Source organism: Canis lupus, chromosome 11 (assembly GCF_011100685.1).
Source record: "Canis lupus familiaris isolate Mischka breed German Shepherd chromosome 11, alternate assembly UU_Cfam_GSD_1.0, whole genome shotgun sequence".
Taxonomy (NCBI): domain Eukaryota; kingdom Metazoa; phylum Chordata; class Mammalia; order Carnivora; family Canidae; genus Canis; species Canis lupus.
Genome location: NC_049232.1, coordinates 5,668,666 through 5,688,677, shown reverse-complemented (window position 1 = coordinate 5,688,677; position 20,012 = coordinate 5,668,666). Strand labels below are relative to the sequence as shown.

General features: G+C 40.4%; 1 long non-coding RNA gene across 9 annotated transcripts; it reads right to left on the bottom strand.

Annotated features, from left to right (window-relative positions):
- Positions 1 to 427: 427 nt before the first annotated feature.
- On the bottom strand, positions 428 to 13,905 carry LOC102151376. Of its 9 annotated transcripts, none has more exons than XR_005366520.1 (7): positions 11,055 to 13,905; positions 10,175 to 10,273; positions 7,298 to 7,516; positions 6,229 to 6,378; positions 2,855 to 3,004; positions 1,176 to 2,590; positions 428 to 664 (listed from the first exon to the last, which is right to left on the bottom strand). It is a non-coding gene; the product is annotated as an uncharacterized LOC102151376 (long non-coding RNA). The 9 variants fall into 9 exon arrangements; XR_005366518.1 differs by lacking the exon at positions 7,298 to 7,516 and having other exon boundaries at positions 429 to 664; positions 1,176 to 1,298; positions 2,006 to 2,590; XR_005366525.1 differs by lacking the exon at positions 7,298 to 7,516 and having other exon boundaries at positions 429 to 664; positions 1,176 to 1,298; positions 2,458 to 2,590.
- Between the last annotated feature and the right edge of the window lie 6,107 nt (positions 13,906 to 20,012).

The window sequence follows — 20,012 nt, the reverse complement described above, 5'->3', positions numbered from 1 at the left end:
AGCAGGGCTTTCACGATTCAGAAATCCATGGGTATTCTCACTAACCTAAGACCAGCAAGTGGGGAAACAATTATTTTCTGAGCAACTACTCAATGTCCTAAGACTATAGTTGTGAATGATACAGATGATGTCTTACAGAACTTACTTTGCAGCAGGCAAAATTTAAAAAAGACATTACCTATACAACACAAAGTCGTCTATGTGCCATGGGAAAGGAAGAAATGAATCAGAAAAGAGTGTGGCATTTGAGCTAGGTCTTAAAGAACAGATACACTTTCAACAAATGAAAATGAGGAAGAGGTTGTGGGAAGTACAAACTGCATACTTAATAAATGCTGTTGAATTACTCTCTAGGAAACAATAGCAACAAAAAGTCTCCTCTGTTTTTGCGATGAATTTTAAGATTTTATTTATTTATTTGACAGAGAGAGTCTGTGCAAAAGCATAGAGGGAAAAGGGAGAAGCAGACTCCCTGCTCAGCAGGGAGCCTGACATAGGGCTTGATCTCAGGACCCCGGGATCATGACCTGAGTCGAAGGCAATCACTTAACCACCTGAGCCATCCAGGCGCCCCGTGTTTCTGCAATGAGTTCTTCAGAATCACCATACATGATCATTCCCACCTTTTATTCTGAGCCAACGGAGGAATCACAACTGGTACACCCTAGATTAAAAGTATGAAATTATTCCATATTCTGGAAATTGTGGTGGCATGAATATGAGTACTTTTTCCGTATCTAGAATTTTCCAAATGAGCTGGTATCTCAAACAGTTAACAAGCAGATGTTTTAAAGTTCTTGTCTTCCCCTTCTTCAAGATATGCTGTGTCCACCCACCCTGTCCACCCACCCAATCCCCAAATCCTTTCAACAAATAAATGCTCTTCTGCTTCCACACAAAAATCCTATCACTGCCCTGAGCAACTTTTTCTCTATCAGTTTCTCAGAATAGCTGGTTACTGAATAACTCTTGACTTCTTTTTTTTTTTTTTCAGTTTTTATTTTTAAATTTTTATTTAAATTCAATAATTAACGTATCATGTATTATTGGTTTCAGAGGTAGAGGTCAATGATTCATCAGTGTTAGATAACACCCAGTGCTCATCACATCACGTGCCCTCCTTAATGCCCGTCACTCAGTCACCCCATCCCCTCACCCTTCTCCCCTCCAGCAACCTTCAGTTTGTTTCCTATGATTATGAATCTCTTATGGTTTGTCTCCCTCTCTGATTTCATCTGGTTTTATTTTTTCCTCTCTTCCCCCATGATTACTTCTTATGGGTTTGGGTTGGGAATTATCTAAGAAAAAAAAAAAAAGAAAATCCAACAGAGGCAAAATCAGGCCAATAGCCAGAGGCAGGCAGACAGGACAAGTTAAGTACTGAGGACTTGAGTATTACAAGTAGTTGTACATTAAGCGATTGCAACCCAGACAGACGGTATGCAGCCAAGCATCTGGTTTGAGTTCCATAGCAGTTTGCCTTTAGTTAAAAATAGATGTGATGTTTGCCCAATAACTTTCCCTGAGAGATGAATGTGGCATGTTTCACATGGAAGGAGGAAATACCAAGCCATCTCAACACAATGTATTTTCATCATATAAGACTATGTCTAGTATTTTTGAGCTTAATAACCAAACAACATGAAAAATGAGAGCCTTTTTACATTTTTCCTAGGACATCAGCAACTCTTGCCTCAAATCATCTTTAAAATGATTTATGCAAATGACAGACGTTTGCCATCGTCCACATTACCTCACTGAAACCAGATATTATCAGTCAAGGTCAGATCAGCCTGTCCTGGATGCTGCAATGGTCAGCTCACCAAATGACAAAATGTTAGATGAAAAAGGGACAATACTGAGATGAGTGCCAGAGAGTCCAGCTCTTAGTTCCAGGGTGCTTGGCATTTTTGCCTCTGCTATGCTAGCTTATCCCTCTCACCTCCATGCTCTTCTGTAACTAAACACCCTCTAAGCCCATTAAAACAGCTTTGAAATATCTGACCTGTTTGCTAGCACCTTCTTTTGTGGACACCTTGCTTTTTCTTATGAGTCCACCTTGTCCTGCAGATTTTCTCCCTTGGTGGAAGTTTTCAGAAGTCATTAATAAACCCCAAGAGCAAGAACGTCCAGTGTTTGGACCATTTCCTGAAGCTAAAGATTTTAGGACCTTCTGTGTTTGGTCACCATTGTATCTAACTGCCAGGTGGGCTTCCTGACATATCAGAAACACTTAGTAATATTTGTTGAGTCAATAAATATATCATAAACGATGTGTGTGTATTTAATCTAGGCTGCTGAGGATGGCAGCTTTTACAAAGTAAAGATTTCCCTCCCAACACACATATTCTTTATTCCACTCCTCTAAGAGGGTAATGATTTTGATTAAAACCTTTTTACCCCTTTTGGAAAGATAAATAGTAAACATAATGACTATTATGTTTCTCTATTTCCTACAATAGCAGAGCAGCTCAGAGAACAAAAATTTTTCTTCCTAGGTTTCTTCTTTCCACTTAGAGGTACATGTATCCCAGGCAGTAAGAGAAAATGGTTCCTTTTTTGGCCATCCTAGAGTTGGTTTCTCTTGTGGCTGTGTAGAAAAAAAGAAGCATAGGCATTAATATTTTCTGCACTAGACCCTAGACTCTGCTTCCTCCCATGGAGAACTGACTGACTACATGTTAAAGCTGGCAAAGCACTGAGAAAGCTTTGTGTCTAATTTTGTGGTTTTACTGGGGAAGAAGCAGTAGTTCTGATAGACAAGGAATTCCCCAGTTAGCCATGACAGCCCCGTTAATGGAAATTGAGTCCCTTGTCCCAACACAGGTGATGCAAGGCTCTTTCTTCCCATTACCTGTCTCTGCAGTCCTCATTCGAATGCTCTCCAATTTCTGTTCCAACCTAAGATTTCAAACGCTGGTGGAATCAGTGTTCTAAACTTGCAGATCTCAGGGGGTATGGAGTGTTGTTGTTATTTCTTCTGGATTACAAGAGAGTGAAAAAGCTGAATGATTGGAGAAACAATAACGTAATTCTGTATATTCAGTCACGGCAAGAATTTAAGTCAGAAAAGCAAGTTACAGAAAAGTATATAGCAGTCAAGTTCATTTTGTGCATATGGAACTTAAAAAAGAATCTGAATTAAGGTTGTGAAAAATGGTTACCCTGGGAAGCATGAACAAGATCAGATAGAGGGGTATGAGGAGAACTTTCCTATTTTTTGCTAGATATTATTCTGTTGCATTACTTTCACAGTGAAAAAGTAATCATGTATTTCATGAGTAGCATGCTAAATGTCACTTGAACTTGACAAAGGACTAGTATCTAGAATGCACAAAGAACTCTCAGAACTCAACAGTACAAGCAATAACCATTCCAATTAGAAAATGCACAAAAGATGTGACAGACATTTCACTGCCATTCACATGACAAGTAGCACATGAAAAGGTGTCCAGTGTCATTAGATATAGGAAAAATAAAAATTAAAACTACAATTCAATGTCCTTAGACAACTACAACTCTCAGAGTGGCTAAAATAAAGAATAATGAAAACACCAATTCTGACAAGGATGTGGAAAAATTGAACTCCTTTGCTGCTGGGAATATGGCACAGCTACACTGGAAAATAATTCGGCAATGTCTTATAAAATTAAACCTCATGATCCAGCAATTGCACTTTTGAGTATTTATTCCAAATAAATGAAAACCTATGTTCACAAAAAAATTTAAAAAAAAAGAATGTTCACAGCAGCTGCATTCATGAGAGCTAAGATCTGGAAACCGTCCAGAGATTCCTCAATGGGTGAATAATTCAATGTACTGCAGTGCACACATACCATGGAATACTATTGACACACGTGACAACTTGGATGACTCTCCAGGGAATTACACTGAGTGAGAAGAGTCAATCCCAAAATGCATGATTCCATTTATAGAAGATCTTGAAATGTAAACTTTTAGAAATGGAGAACCAGCTAGCTAGTTGCCAGGGGTTAGAGATGGGGAGGGCTGGGACAAGTGTATGTGGTTGTGAAAGGGGACCACATGGGGATCCTTGCAGGGGTGGAAGTGTTTTACACATTGACTGTGGTCATGGACACATGAATTTACATGTGATAAAATTGCATAGAGCTAAACACACACACCGTACAAGCAAAACTGGGAACATCCGAATAAGTGTGGCAGATTGTATCAATGCCAACATCCCGATGGTAGTTTATACACTAGAGTGTTGCCAGATGTTATCTTGGAGGAAAACTAGGTAAAGGATTCATGGAATCGCTCTATATCATTTCTTACAACTACATGGGCAGGCACCCATAATGATCTCAGTAAAACTTTCAATTAAAAACATTAAAAAAAAAAAAAAAAGAAAGAAAGAAAAGAGCATCCAGGTGGCTCAGTGGTTGAACATCAGCCTTCAGCTCAGGTCATGATCCCAGGGTCTTGAGATTGAGTCCTGCATCAGGCTCCCAGCAGGGAGACTGCTTCTCCCTCTGCCTATGTCTCTGCCTCTCAGTATGTGTCTCTTATAAATAAAGATCTTTAGAAATATTTTTTAAATAATAAAACTTTCCATTAAAAAAATGTTGAAGCATTTAAATATATCGGTCAACTCCCACCTGTAGAGCTGTGGACAGAGGGTGGGTACAAGCCCCTTACAGCTCCCCAGCAGATACGGTCTTCCAAATAGGTCTATCTCATTCTTTCCCCAAGCACAGATGGGAAAACAGAGACTGATGTCACTTCAATGCATTACCTTCTACAATCATAAAATCTGATTGTGGTCTAGGTCTAAATCAGAAGCTGTCAGCCCTGGTTGTAGATAAGAATCACTCGTGGCAATTTAATGTGGTTCAGTAACCTAACAGTGCCAGCACCCCACCCCAGACTAATTAAATCGGAGTCTTGGGAGTGAGATCTTGGCAGTTTTTTGTTTGGTGTTTAAGCTGGTGATGGTAGTGGTGCTTCCAGGATTGAGAACCACGCCTCCAGGTCACAGTGGTTGTCACGGTGATGGCATTTAAAACACCAGCCCATGTCCCCACTTCTCATTATCCCAGACAATACATACAACTGGGATCAGAAGGCTGTGTTTTCAGGGTTCAACCTCCTCTCTGCCGTGATGAAGGCTGACACTGAGTGTGGAACCTCAGGGAGAGGGGTTCTCAGGGGCCAGGTGGGTGAGCTCTAGAATGTACACAGACATGCTTAGTACTCTCCAGGCTGTGTACTTGGCTGAGTTTCTCCACACGTGGCTGAAGCTCTGCCAGTTTTCTCTGCTGGCTGTTTCTGAGGCTGTTAAGAGACTGAACAAATTGTGGGCAGAGCCCTTGAGGCATGCAAAGGGTAAAAGAGGCAGAGGTCCTTGGGATGACAAAGGCTTCTTGTGTCTTCTTCAGCCTCCAGCTGAGAACCCGTGGTCATGCCACTAAAGACTAGAACCTCTCTCAGGGTCTGGCTGGCGTCAGGGATGTAAATGGGCCTGGGGATTAATCTCAGTGCCTCCAGAGCAGAAAAGAGGCTGGAGATTTAGTGCCTCCTGGCAGCATACTTCTGGACACTGTACTCACTTCTAAGCACCCCCAGAGACCGTGTGAAAGGAAAACCCATTTAAAATTGCCTGTGTGCACATCGCATCAAGCAGTCATTAGCATCTGGAAAGCAATCAGAGCTATGAAAACTCTACCTGACTATATCATAAGTACCATAAGAATTTTTTCAAATAACTCAAACAAATTCTGCAGACTCTGCTAAAACCAAGCAGAGGGAAAACAGCTTTGTGCCTGTGTGTGCTCCACCCCCACTGTTATTTATGAATTCCAGACATTTTCCTGATTGTCCTAGAGAACAGCAAAGTTCACTTCTCCCTCAATCCAACTACGTCCGGTTATTCACACTTGTCACCATTCTGATTCTGTTCCTAGGCTGCTGATAAGGATCCATTCAACAGATTCCAAAAAGCCACAAGCTGCTTGACCCTGGATTCATTGTGTTTACAGAATCCCAAGTGCAACGATTGAAACAGATGAAGTTCATCTATGGCCGCGATCATTCCATTTTGTCCTCATTTATGGAATGGAAGAAAATAAATTCCTTTCTCTCATCTATTTTCTTTATTTGCAACTGCAGTCACTCCTGCAGAGAGACCTCTCTCAGAAGGCACTGACAAGAGAAACAAAAGATTGAAAAGACAAAGCAAGTAGCCCCCTGCCACTTGCTACTTACTGGCTGGGCTGAGTGCCTGCTGTCAGATTCCAGGAGTGCTGCTGCCTGGGGCCTTCACCGACTCCATTCCTAACTTCATCTTTTCTCTCTCTTCTGGTCTTGACTATAAGTGATGAAACCAGTTATGTTTTCCATCAGGCGGCTCCAAACCTACATGAAAATCAGTTGAGGCTGTAGCAGATTTCTACTTTTTTCCTCTTTAGATCAAAGGCATTCAGATCTCAAGATAAAACTTAAAAGGTCAGCCACTCGCACTCAGCGGTATCTATGTGACCAAGTCCCAATAAAAACTCTGGACATCCAGGCTCTGCCTTTGTTGGCAATACGCTGTGCACCTTTGTTGCCTGAACAAATCAGCACTATTCACAACTCCCTGGGAGAGGACAACCGGAAACTCCACCTGTGGACCTCTCCTGGACTCTGCGCCATCCGCCTCTTGTCTTAGCTAGTTCTAGTCTGTATCCTTTGGTTGGAACAAACCATAACCACAAATATAACAGCATCCAGTGAATTTTATGAGTCCTTTTGGGGAATTATCAAACCCAAGACCCCTGAACTTGCAATTGCCATGGAAGTGGTCTTGCGGACTTCCTTAACTTTGCAGTTCTTGTTAATAATTCTGGGAAAGTCAGATGACCTCTGGTCTTTTGTTAACTCATCTGGAAAGTGGGGACATGATTACATCTGACCTGCTAGCCCACATATAAAGAATGATACAATTAAAACAATGGATTTGAAAGCATATTGTGAACAATGAGACAATTTGTAAAGAATAAGGATTATTATTGTCATAGTGGCATGCTGTCTCAAAGAGTTCCAGGTAAGAGGTCCCATAGCTGTAGAGGTTAATGGTCCAGGCTCTGGAGACAGCCGGATTTGGCTTTGATTTTCATGTCTACCAGTACTACCTCAGTAGTACTGAGGTTCCTTATTCTCTATATTTCACATTCTTCATCTATAAAATAGTGGTAATAATATTTAGTTCATACACTTATTTTAAGAACTTAAAAAGACTCTAAGGACTCAACACCTACATAGATGGTCCTCAACTTACAATGGTTCAACTTACGAGAGTTCAACTGTCCTTTTTTCCAATCCTGACCTCCTACTGGGGATTTGGTGTTGTGCCAGGCCAGGCTGCACTCTCATCTTACTAGAAAGGATTCCTGAGATGTGCTCTTGAACAACCAATGGTCCTCTGATAAGAATTTTGTTTTAATGCATTGAAATTGGAATGGAACATAACATTTTGATATCACTACCAGGACAGCTTTACCAAAATGTGGGCCTGAAAAAGACATGAACAGAAATTTCACAGAGGAAGACATAGACAATGGCCAACAAGCACATGAGAAAATGCTCCGCATCACTGGCCATCAGGGAAATACAAATCGAAACCACAATGAGATAACACCTCACACAGGTGAGAATGGGGAAAGTTAACAAGAGAAGAAACAACAGATGTTGGAGAGGATGTGGAGAAAGGGGAACCCTCCTGCACTGTTGGTGGGAATGTGAACTGGTGCAGCCACTCTGGAAAACTGTGTGGAGGTTCTTCAAAGAGTTAAAAATAGAGTTATCCTATGACCCAGCAATTGCACTGCTGGGGATTTACCCCAAAGGTACAGATGCAGTGAAACAGCAGGACACCTGCATCCCAATGTTTCTAGCAGCAATGTCCACAATAGCCAAACTGTGGAAGGAGCCTCGGTGTCCATCGAAAGATGAGTGGATAAACAAGATGTGGTCTATGTATACAATGGAATATTACTCAGCCATCAGAAACGACAAATACCCACTATTTGCTTCGACGTGGATAAAACTGGAGGGTATTATGCTGAGTCAAGTAAGTCAGTCAGAGAAGGACAAACATTATATGGTCTCGTTCATTTGAGGAATATAAAAAATAGTGAAAGGGGAAAAAAAGAGGAGAGAAAATGAGTGGGAAATATCAGAGAAGGTGACAAAACATGAGAGACTCCTAACTCTGGGAAACGAACAAAGGGTAGTGGAAGGGGAGGAGGGCGGGGGGTGGGGGTGACTGGGTGACGGGCACTGAGGGGGGCACTTGACAGGATGAGGACTGGGTGTTATGCTATATGTTGGCAAATCGAACTCCAATTTAAAAATATACAAAAAAAAATTGTGGGCCTGAAACACAGAGTTTCTTTTCTGTTCTTTGCTTGTTTTCTAATGACTAAGCTGTGTGTAAAACAAATCTCAGCGAATGTGTAAAAGAGTGTATGAAAAGATGTTTCCACACCTCTCTTCACCATTTCCAGCTTCTGTCTCAGCCTCTCTACCCTGAGCACCACCTGTTCTCTGGGGCTCACCTCATTCATGAGTTGTACCTTGTTCTTGCTCCCATCCCTGAGCTCTACCCTCTTCTCTGATATTCACCCACCCTGGACTCCCACCCCTAGCTCTGAGCCTCACTGTTTCTTACTCCCACCTGACAGCTATCAGGAGCTAGGGAGAAGAAGTGGCATGCCATACCCCTTGAATGATGACCACTGGGGAAGGTACACACCTCTTTTTATATTCCATTAACCACAATGGAGTGACATGACCACATCTGGCTGCAAACAAATTCTAGGAACTGTACACATCCTTCTGCCACTACAACTTTGCCTGATTCACAGTGATTTGCATCACTACATTTTGTGTTGTTCCCTAGCATTTTATGCTCTTTTTATTTCTTGATTATCAAGGATATGTGGCTGTGGTAGAAAATTGGAAAGTACATAATGCTGCTAAGAGGTGGTAAAAATATTACCTACAGTTCTACCACCCAAGCGGAACATTTGTTCATATTTTGATATGTTTCCTTCTGGAATTTTCTCTGTCTGTTCCTTTTCTTTACCTCGCTCAGATTACATTGTAAATGCAATTTGTTCTTCAAGTTGTGTTTTCACTTCTTAGTAATCATATAATCTAACTGGGTTGTGTTTGCTCCTAGAAGCAGTGTCTTGAATGCCTGAGAGAGGAAGTCAGTACCTCTGTCCTCAGAGATTGGAGGAGGGAAGTGAAGTTTATAGAAATAGGGTTCTCAATACTTATGGCAGCTACCCATTCTCATTGTAATCTAGACAACTTGGTAGGAGCTGTGCCCTGGGGAAATGACTGTGAGCATGAAAAATTCAAAGAAAGAGCAAGGCTAAGACCAGACCCTTGATAAGTGGACACCAGAGGTCTTTGAGCCAAAAGCTTGTAGGCAAAGATGGAAGAAATGATGGTCTATGACTTCTACACAGGAACAGTGTTCAGGATGGGGGCTTATTCCTGAGATCCAGGTGTCTGCATGAAGAAGATTGAGCTGAAGAGTGGATGGGGACATGTCAGATCATCAGATGTCAAAATCCAATGTTTGGGCAATTAGAAGTCTCAGCCCTAGCAGCAAAATAAGACTGATGAGAATTTCCAGTTTCCTGATGATTCTAACAAGGGTCACTGCAGAAGGGCATTCTCATATTAGAAGCTGGATATAAAAGGGAGCTTTGTAGAACAATGATTCACAGGTCCCTCCAGCACCAAGTGACCAAGGGCTATCACACAGGACTCCAATCACAAAGAGGGCAGGGCTTTGAGGGAAAGCTGGCATCCTAATGGAGCTTCCCAAAATACCAGTGAGCACAACCTAATCCTCTTCGGTACCACTCTGCCTAAAAGACAGTGATAAAAATACTTAGAGAGGCATAACAGCAAATCTCTTGGATGGCGATTCTCAAACATTTCTTACCTTAATCAACCCTGTTCTGATAAGGGAGCCCCGTTGGTCACCTATATCTACTCCCACTGAGAAAAGAACCTGGAGATTACAAAGAATTAAGAGAGGGCCAAGATTATAATTAACATGGCCTTATTGCAGTAATGGGGGGAAAATAACAAAATGATGAACAAAAGTAAAACCTATCAGTAATCCTACCAGTGTATTATTAATACAAACCTTACATATTCATGGAAACCCTTGGCCCATTGATGATGTGGTCAAGTATGTCTCACATAAACTCTGTGTCATCTCAACTCTGTGTAAGCAGCTTTGGAACTAAAAAAAAAAAATCAACATTAAACATTTGGTTTAAATTTAAATTACCAAATAATGTGCATAATAGATATCCTCATCCTCAATTCTTTACTTGTATCCCTCCCCTGAATCTTTAATTCTTGCCCACTTCTTGCTCTTCAGATTCCACCTCTACTCCTGGGTGGCACTGTAGTCTTACATCCCAGTTTAACAACTTGAAAAACTTTAAAAGGTGAAAGTAGAATCCTGTCTTCTTCACATCATGAATCAGGAATGAGTGTAAAATATCACACATGCATGACTACAGTGGCTTGCTATTCCCAGTTCTGTATTATTTAATGAAAAATCATCTTTGAATGTAGACTCTGGCTCAATAACTCAAATATTGTGATCATAGAGACCCAAATGTTAGAAGTATAAAAAAAAAATCTACGTGGTGCTGGCAAAAGAGCTAAGGCAAATATGAGACTGATTGCTAGGCCGATAGTACCAGTGGTGTTTATGCACCCTAACCTGAACAGCTTGTAGAATTGGGCATGTCTCATATATAGGCATTAATTCAGGAGATACAATGTGGCCTCAAATAAATAATACTTTATGACTCAAAGCAAATACTTCACAGTATTGATTGTGTTTATTCATATACACCCATGTATCAATTCAAGTCCTCTGGGAAGCAAATGCCAAATGGAATTAGAATTTCAAGAGATTTGTTGGGGGGAAGTGCCTGTGATGGATAAAAGGGAGAGGGGGGTAGAGTATGCAGGGAGAGACTCCAGGCTGTGAGAGGCAGGCCCAACACCTGTTTAAGGAGACATGGAAGAAAGATGGAGTGGAAGAATCTCAGATCTTGGCACAGTGCTGAGAAAGTCAGTCAACTCTAGACTAGAAGGTTGCCCATTAGATGAGTCCTGCATCAGGCAGAAATGGACCGTCTCTAGTACAACCATACCCAGTCACTGGCCAGTGCAGCCTGGGGAGAGCATTGACCCAGCTTGGACAGTTGCAGCAGGTTTTCGAGAAGGAGGCTCTGAGGATGAATGTCCCAATCCACCCCTTTGTGCTGCTCAGATCCTTTGCTCCCTGTATATGTGGAACTGTGGATCTCTCTTCCTGAGGGAAAGTCTTGATGACATACTTGGTGCTGTGACCCAAACTCTCATTCCTACTGGGTCTGAGCCCTTGGTAATTGTACCCAAGTCAGGTTGGGGTTGCCACACATGTCTGTTCACTATTTCCACTGAGCAAGATCTGTCAAGAAGTACCTGAATTGGTTACCTGGGTTGCACATTATTCTGTCCTGCTCTTCTTTATGAGCATGAGATGGGCTGTCCTACCTCATGCTTCTGCTGGTCAGGGTCAATTATCCCTGTCACATTGGTGACTCTTCTTACATGCTGGAACATGGTTATAGGGAATCCAAAGTTCCCTGGAAATAGTCGTAACATTTAGTTCAATGGAACCTTTGCTGTGTCCCCTGATAAGAGCGTGCCCCATTGGATACCAGGATCTCTAACCTCTGTGATCCCAGAGTTGTCCAAGAAGCACCTCATCCCTCAGTGGTCACTGAGTGGTAATAAGTGAGGCCTCTTTTGCTTCCACTCTTTGGGTCTCAGATGCTTCTATGTTTCCTATAGAAGACACAACACTATATAAAGTTTTCTGATTTAGTGTCCATAGTGCATCCCAAAGGAAGGCACCCCATTTTGCAGGGTATTGACAGCAAGATGGCACTTCATTTGCCCCTTTGGAAGGCACCAGTGGAAGACCACTTCTTTTGGGTGGTGCTGTATACGATATAATGAGCAGATCCCATGATCGTGGGCCCACCACACCTCCTTTGCTGTGGAATGGGTCCCCTGGTTGGCTGCCATGATGTGTAAGATTTTATGCCTGTGAATCAGGCATTCTGCAAGTCCCTAGATAGTAGTGTTGGCTGAGGCTCTGTGAGCAAGAAAAACAAACCCATACCCCAAATAATTATCTTTCCCTCTGAAGATGAACCACTGGCTCTTCCAGCATGGAAGGAGCCCAGCATAGTTTACTTGCCATACAATGATAGGTTGGCCTCTTCAAAGAATAGTGCCGTTTAGGGAACTCAGTTTGGTCTCTTTTGCTGGCAGATTGGAACTTCAGAAGTGGCAGCAGCTACATCAGCCTTGGTAATGGGCATGCATGCTGTTGAGGTCATGCACAGCTTCTGTCTCTACCCTTGTCTAGGCCTCTTCAATGTGCCAATTCTGGGAGGATCAATGATGAAGGTTGGTTAATATCAATTGGCCAAGTCCTTGTGTCTGGTTGGTTGTTGAGTATCTCCTCCATGGGTGGTTTCTGATGGACATTAGTATATGATCTACAAATCTTCACAATATTCACTCCAACCAGACCTCCTTCACTCTTATCCTCCAGTTTTGTTTTGTTTTGTTTTTTCCTTCCAGGTGACTAGAAGAGAGTCCATTGGCACCTACCTAGGAATCCATATACTTCACTTTGAGTTACTTTTTCTTCCACAGTCAATGACAGGATGCACTGCTCCCAGCTTTGCACATTGGGAAGGCTCCTGTCTCCAGTGTCTCTCAAGGTCAACCCTGAATGTGGCTGTACTGAAGCTGCTTCCCATTTTCAGCTTGCATTCACAGACCATGACAGCTCATCTCAAAGTCTTGGTTCTTCCTCTGGTTGTATTAGATTCTCACACAGATGGTCATATGTGCAAGATGAAGGAGGGTCACTAGTGTAACCAGGGTGAGAACAAGGGTATCAAGGCTACCCGTTCATGCAGCTTACTTAACACCTTTTGGTCTTGCTTAGCCTCAATACCAGACATTCCATTTCCATCTTACTGTGGACTTCTTCTGAGCCTATTTTACTTTATGGCTTGGTGGGTCTCACAAAAACCAATTCATAATGGGCAAATGTGGATGCATAGTCACTCGGTGTCCCATGGTCAAGCATTCCAGCTCTAATAGGGCAAATAATTCTCCACTGCAGATGGCATGACCTTGCTCCAGAACTCCAACGGCTTGTGCTGTGATTCCCTTACTGGGGCTTGCCACAGTGCAGCTTTTTCCATTTCTGACATCATCAACACCATAGGATCTCCTGAATCATATGGCCCAAGCAGAAAAGCTGCTGGCACTGCAGCTTAGATTTCCTGCTGAGCTCACTCTTGGTCCGGGCACCAGTCGTGATTGACAGGCTTTCCATATCACTCAGTATATGACCCAGAGAAGTATTCCTAGATGTGTAACATGTTGCCTTCAGAACCCAAAATGGCTCACCAAACATTATGTTTCCATCTTTGAAGTAGGGAATGCAAGATTCAGAAATTTGTCTTTTACCTTGGACAGGATGTCTTGGTAAACACCGGAGTACAGGACCTCTCAAAAATTTCCTTAGGTAGTAGGTTGCTGAGTCTCCTGGGGCTTGTCTCCTGCCCAATGGAGCACAGTTGTCTTACCAAGGCCTCCAGACTATTAGTTGCCTCTTGCTTAACCTGTCCATTCAGCATGTCATCGATGTCATGAATCAGTGTGATGTTCTGTGAGATCTCCAGAAAGCCCAGATCACTTTAGACTGTATTATGATAAAAGGCAGAAGAGTTAACAAAGCCCTGGGGCAAAACCGTTAATGAATATTCTTGTCAGTTAGGGGAGTCTTGCACCAGGCACTAGCCCCTCCCCCTCCCCCCCACCCCCGCCTCGTGCTCCACCCTTCTATTAGCTCAGCCATTGGCTGGGAGGGACCTGGGGGCGTAGCCTCAGGTGGATGGGGGCCAAGAATCCTGAGGGTGTGGACGCTTCTTGCACAGTTGGAGAGGCACATAGCTGTGGTTGCCACAATATATCCACTAAGGGTCATGTTTATTCTATTCTAGTGTATTCTTTATTTTCCAAATTATCTGAAGTGGGCATGTATTATCTCTAAAATCAGAAGAAGAAAAAAACACATGTAGAGTCGTATTCACAAAATGTCTATGTCCAGTGTTTTAGAACCATATGATTTCACAGTGAAATGTCTATTATACTAGATTTTTGAACAGGCCTCTGGCCAATAAGTCTTAGAAAATGGTTTAATGCCATTTTAATCTTATTTACAAATTTTAATACTATAAGTTGGAGAGATTCTCTGTATTTTACCTTATTTTTTTCTCACTGCTGAAATAATGTATGTTAATTTTAGAAAATGTGTAAAATTATATGACTTAGTAAAGAAGTACTTAGGAATAATATCCCAAATCTTACCATCCTTGGACAAATCATTCTAGTGTTCTTGTGTATTTTCCATTAGGTTTTTCACTTACCTTTTTTTCCTCCCTTTAAAAAGCTGACATCAAAGTGCCATTTTTTGCATAACTTTTTCCTCTCCAACCTGTTTCATCTAATATGTAGTTTAACCCTTAAAAGAAGTGTGAGCCTGGGAGTTATAAAGATGAGATAACCTTCTCCTCGGAGGCGCAGAGAGACATGGTGGTAAAAGGGTGTCTGTCCTAAATGAAGTATGACATGTCCAGACCTAAGCCACTGCATCCATTAAGATGAGAGGCTTGTGTTCAGGGGAGGGACTGAAAACTAGTGAAATGGTAAAATGCTGAATTTCTAGAGAAGAAAGCAGAGTCAAGGCCCATAGGGAGTGAAATCCTTCATATTTGTACCACGGTCATGCTCAATGTGGTTGGTGGAGGGCATGACTATGTATTTATTTATGAGGAGTTTTTAAGACTAAGTTCCCATGTCTAGAATTAACTGTATGGCAAGAATTATGCCCGAAGGCCAGGATCATACCAAGTTGTTGAGTTATCAAGTTTAATTTCATTCCCCCAATTTATCATTTAGTAGGTGCAAGGCAGCACAGAATAAGGCCAATTCAATTTTCTAGTGGCTCTCCATGCAGAATTAGATGACTAAGCCTTGGATACGCCTGGGCTTCTCATGAGAGGCTGGCCTACTGAGAAAAATGAAAAGCTATTTTCGTGATGCCAAAGATGGAAGAATTAAGAGCTGTTTTCTGATTTTTAAAATCCCAAACCAGAGAAATAAGTCATATAAAGCAAAATCAAAGTGTCTTTACTGCACCTTTCCACAGGTCTTTAAGTACAGATGTTACAAATTAAACAAGTTTAGCCATGTGTTAATAATTGTTGAACCAAATAATAGGAATATTTCGGTCTCTCCCTGTTTTTGGATGTTTAACATTTTTCACAATAATAAGAAATTTAAAAAAAAACCTATTTCTAACAGCTTTAATGATTTTATAACATGAATTCATAAAAACCTCATGAACTCTTTATTCATCTTGTTCACTAGTTTATCTCCAGTACCCAGAACTATCTTGCCCCATTAACTTCTTTATTTATTTATTTATTTATTTATTTATTTATTTATTTATTTATTTATGATAGTCACACACAGAGAGAGAGAGAGAGAGAGGCAGAGACACAGGCAGAGGGAGAAGCAGGCTCCATGCACCAGGAGCCCAACGTGGGATTCGATCCCGGGTCTCCAGGATCACGCCCTGGGCCAAAGGCAGGCGCCAAACCACTGTGCCACCCAGAGATCCCTACCCCATTAACTTCTTGATTGATTAATTAATTGAGATGCATTAATTTCCTTAAAAACAGTGACTCCTATATAGATTCCAACCCCTCAATGTATGGATAAATTTCAGGGTTGATCCATATCCTTCACCTAATTAAAAGGAGAAAGTGGAGGATTTCTTTTTCTTTTCTTTTTTAGAGAGAGACAGCGCACATAAGTAGGGTGGGGAGATGGAGAGAGAGAGAATCTTAAGCAGGCTGTATGCTCTTTGTGGAGCCCGCTGCAGAGCTCAATCTCAAGACCCCGAGATCATGACCTGAGCCAAAAATCAATAGAAACTTAACTGAATGAGTACCCCAGCACCCCAAAAGTGGAAGTTTTCCACTCCAGTTACAGTTGCCTCTTCTTTATAGGAGACTGTAGTGTAGCAGTGCCAGAGTGACAAAGCAGTCCCAGACGGGAGGGCTGAGGTAGGGAAGTTGGAGGCAAAATATTGGAGAATGATATGTACACCAGAAGTAAACTTCAATAACACCAGCCTCTTGCTTTTCATCATATTCCTCTTCACTTTTCATTTTGTACAGAGAGTACCACCAAAATATTTTGTACACCTAAGCCACCCTTAATTTCCACACAGTATCTCATGTATTCCAAAAGAATATGATTCCCCAGCCAGAGTTCTCCAGAAACTTTGTGGTTCCCATAGATTTAGGCTCAAATGTAGTGTTAGATTCCTCTGGAATTCTTAATTTTCAAAGTTTCCAGGGGACTAAGACAATATTTAACTTCCTTTGTGATATTTCTTTCCTGAAGGAGCATTCTTCTAATATAAGTAAAGCAATAGCTTTCATTTGCTGACTATTCACTGATGTGAAAAACACTTTACAAAAAGCATCTTATTTAATCTTCACAGCAATCCTATAAGAAAAATACTAACCCATTTAAAGATGAGAAAACGGAGATTCAATAAAATTAATCAACATGCTCAAGGCTGCACAACTGGAAAACAGTACAGTAAGCTCTGACTCTGACACATACACTCTTTACTTATGGAGAAATAATTCCCTTGGGAGCTCAATCGAGATACTTCAAGACAAAAAGACTTTCCCTTAAATCATTTGTAAAGTTCAAGTAGAACTGAGATTTCTGTGCATACCATCCGAATTAATTAACTTTATATTCTATATCTTCTTCTGGGGATGTTAATGCAATTAAGCAAAGAGAGTCCTTTTGACCAATGGTGCTGGAAAGACTGGACATCCATATGCAAAACAAAATTATTTTATTTTTTAAAAGATTTATCTATTTATTTTAGAGAGAAGGCATGAGCATGAGTGGGAGGGGTAGAGGGAGAGGGAATCTCAAGCAGACTTGGTGCTGAGCATGGACCCCATCATAGGACTCAATCTCACAACAACGAGATCATGACTTGAGCCAAAACCAACAATCAGAGGCTTAACCAACTGTACCACCTAGGCACCCCAGAAAAAACAAAAGAATTTAGACACAGACCAAATACCCTTCACAAACATTAACTCAAATGGGTCAGAGACCTAAATGTTAAAGTACAAAACTACAAAACTCCTAGAAGAAAATATAAATAATAGATAAATATATAAAATATGGATAATAGATCAAATAGAAGAATATAATATATTCTATTAAATAATATAGAAGAATATATGGATAATAGATCCAATATAAAATTCAGATTACCTCAGGTATGGTAATAACTTTTTAGATACGTTACAGAAAATAACCATCCTTGAAAGAAATAATAAAAAAATTGAACTTAATTAAAATTAAAAACTTATGTTCTATAAAAGACAATGCCAATGAGAAAATAGATTGGGAGAAAATAATTGCAAAAACACAACCAATAAAAGACTATTATCTAAAATATACAAAGAACTCTTAAAACTCAACAGCAAGAAAACAATCCAATTTAAAAATGGGTCAAAGACCCAATGACACCTCAGGATGGAAGATATATAAATAGGTGGCAAATAAGCATATGAAAAGATGCTCCACACCATGTCATCAGGGAATTGCAAATTAAAACAACAAGGTGAAACCACTACATACCTACTAGAGTGGCCAAAATCCAGAACACAAACAACCCAAATGCTGGTGAGGATGTGGAGCAATAGGAGCTCTCCCACCTTACTGATAGAAATGCAGAATGGTAAAGCCACCTTGGAAAGCAGTTGGAAGTTTCTTATAAAATGACACATACCATACGATTCTGCAACCGTGCTCCTTGACACTTACCCAAAGGAGCTAAAAACATGTCCACACAGACACCTGCATATAGATGTTTATAGCAGCTTTATTAATAATTGCCAAAATTTGGAAACCACCAGAGATATCGTTCAGTAGGTTAATAGATAAATAAATGTTGGTATATCCAGACAATGGAATATTACTCAACACTAAAAAGAAATGAGTTTGAAAAGTTCATGTGAAAAGATATGGAAGAACTTAATTGCATATTACTAAATGAAAGAAGGTGATCTGCAAAGGCTATGTACTAATTCCAACTATATGACAGTTTGCAAAAGGCCAAACTATGGAGACAGCAAAAAGATCAGTGGTTGCCAGGGATGAGGCAGGGGGCAGGAGAGGATGAGTAAGTGGAGCACAAATAATTTCTAGGGCAGTGAAAAATACTCTGTGGTTTTGATACCACAAGCATGGATATATGTTGTTATATATTTATGCAAACCTATAGAGTGTACAATACCAAGAGTTAACTCTAATGTAAACCATGTACTTCAAGTAATAATGATGTGTTGATATATTTTATCAATTGTAACAAACATACCATTTTGGTTGGGGAATGTATGTATTCTTGAGATTTTAACTTATGGAAATACAATATATTTGAAAATAACAGCTCAAAAGACATAGGTGGGAGTAAAGCTGTATTGGAGTAAGATAGCAATGCCAGATGGTAACTGAAATTCATGAGAACAAATGAACAGAACTACATATGATAAATAAGAAAAATGATATAGCAAACTCTGTAAATAGAAACTTTCAACTTTTTAAAGAGACATAAAATTATTTAAAGTAATGATTATGACAATGTATTATTGGCTTTCTAGCTTATATAGGTATATATATATATATATATATATATATATATATATATATATATAACCATGATAGAAAAAAGGGAACAACATAGGGTAATCTTTTTATACTTATATATAAAATAGCCAGACTGGAGTCCTAATTGAGAGGCCTGGATGGAGCATCCTCCCCTCAGGTAAGATTTCCAACTGCCCATCCCCATAAAGGCCATATTTGCATAGTAAATTACAGGAAGTTAAACATGTATTTGCCTACGTGCAATTTGGATCAAACTACATTTCTACATTATCATGTTTTTATATTTTTGAGGAGTCTGGGCTATGTGTGTCTGCCTCCCCTCCCAGATTCCATTCCATTCCAGCCCAGACTGGAGCAGGAGGGAATGTGAGACAAGATTTGTAGCTTTTGGCATCTAGAACAGAAGGGCCAGTTCTGAACTGGAGGCCAGATAATATATTTCAAACAACCAGGTTATTCCCATAGCACGAGTCTCACATTAATGTTTCTTAGCCTGCTTACATTTGTGCAAGTCCAGGTGGTCAGGTATGAAGGACAAATTACAGAAACATTAATCCATGTAGAACAATGCCTATATCAAAAAATAAATAAGATCTCATCAATAGCCTAACCTTCCACTTCAAGAGACTCAAGAGCAACCTAAACCTAAAGCAAGCAGAAGGAAGGAAATGATCAAGATTAAAGTAGAAATTAACAAAATAAAGAATAAAAAGAACAATAAAGTCAATAAAATCAGAAGTTGGTTCTTCGAAAAGTTTTTTTAAAATGGTAAATTTTTAGCTAGACTGATCAAGAAAAGAATAGAGGAGATTCAGATTACTAAATTTGGGAATAAAAATGGATACATCACTACTGACCCTAGAGAAACTCAAAAGGATGCATCAGAACCCATCTTTCCAAAGGGAAAGTGAGCACGACTTTCCTATATGTTAGCATCTGTTTCTTTAAAACATAGAATGAAAAACTTCTTGCAAAAGCATTAATGAAAGTTTCTAAGCTCAGAAGTTTTAAAATTTCTTGGACTTTTGCCAACATAGTCAGGACAAAAGGCATTGCAGTCTACCTACCCAAGCTGTTCCCATATCCCACTGGAAAAAAGAACTTGGTGA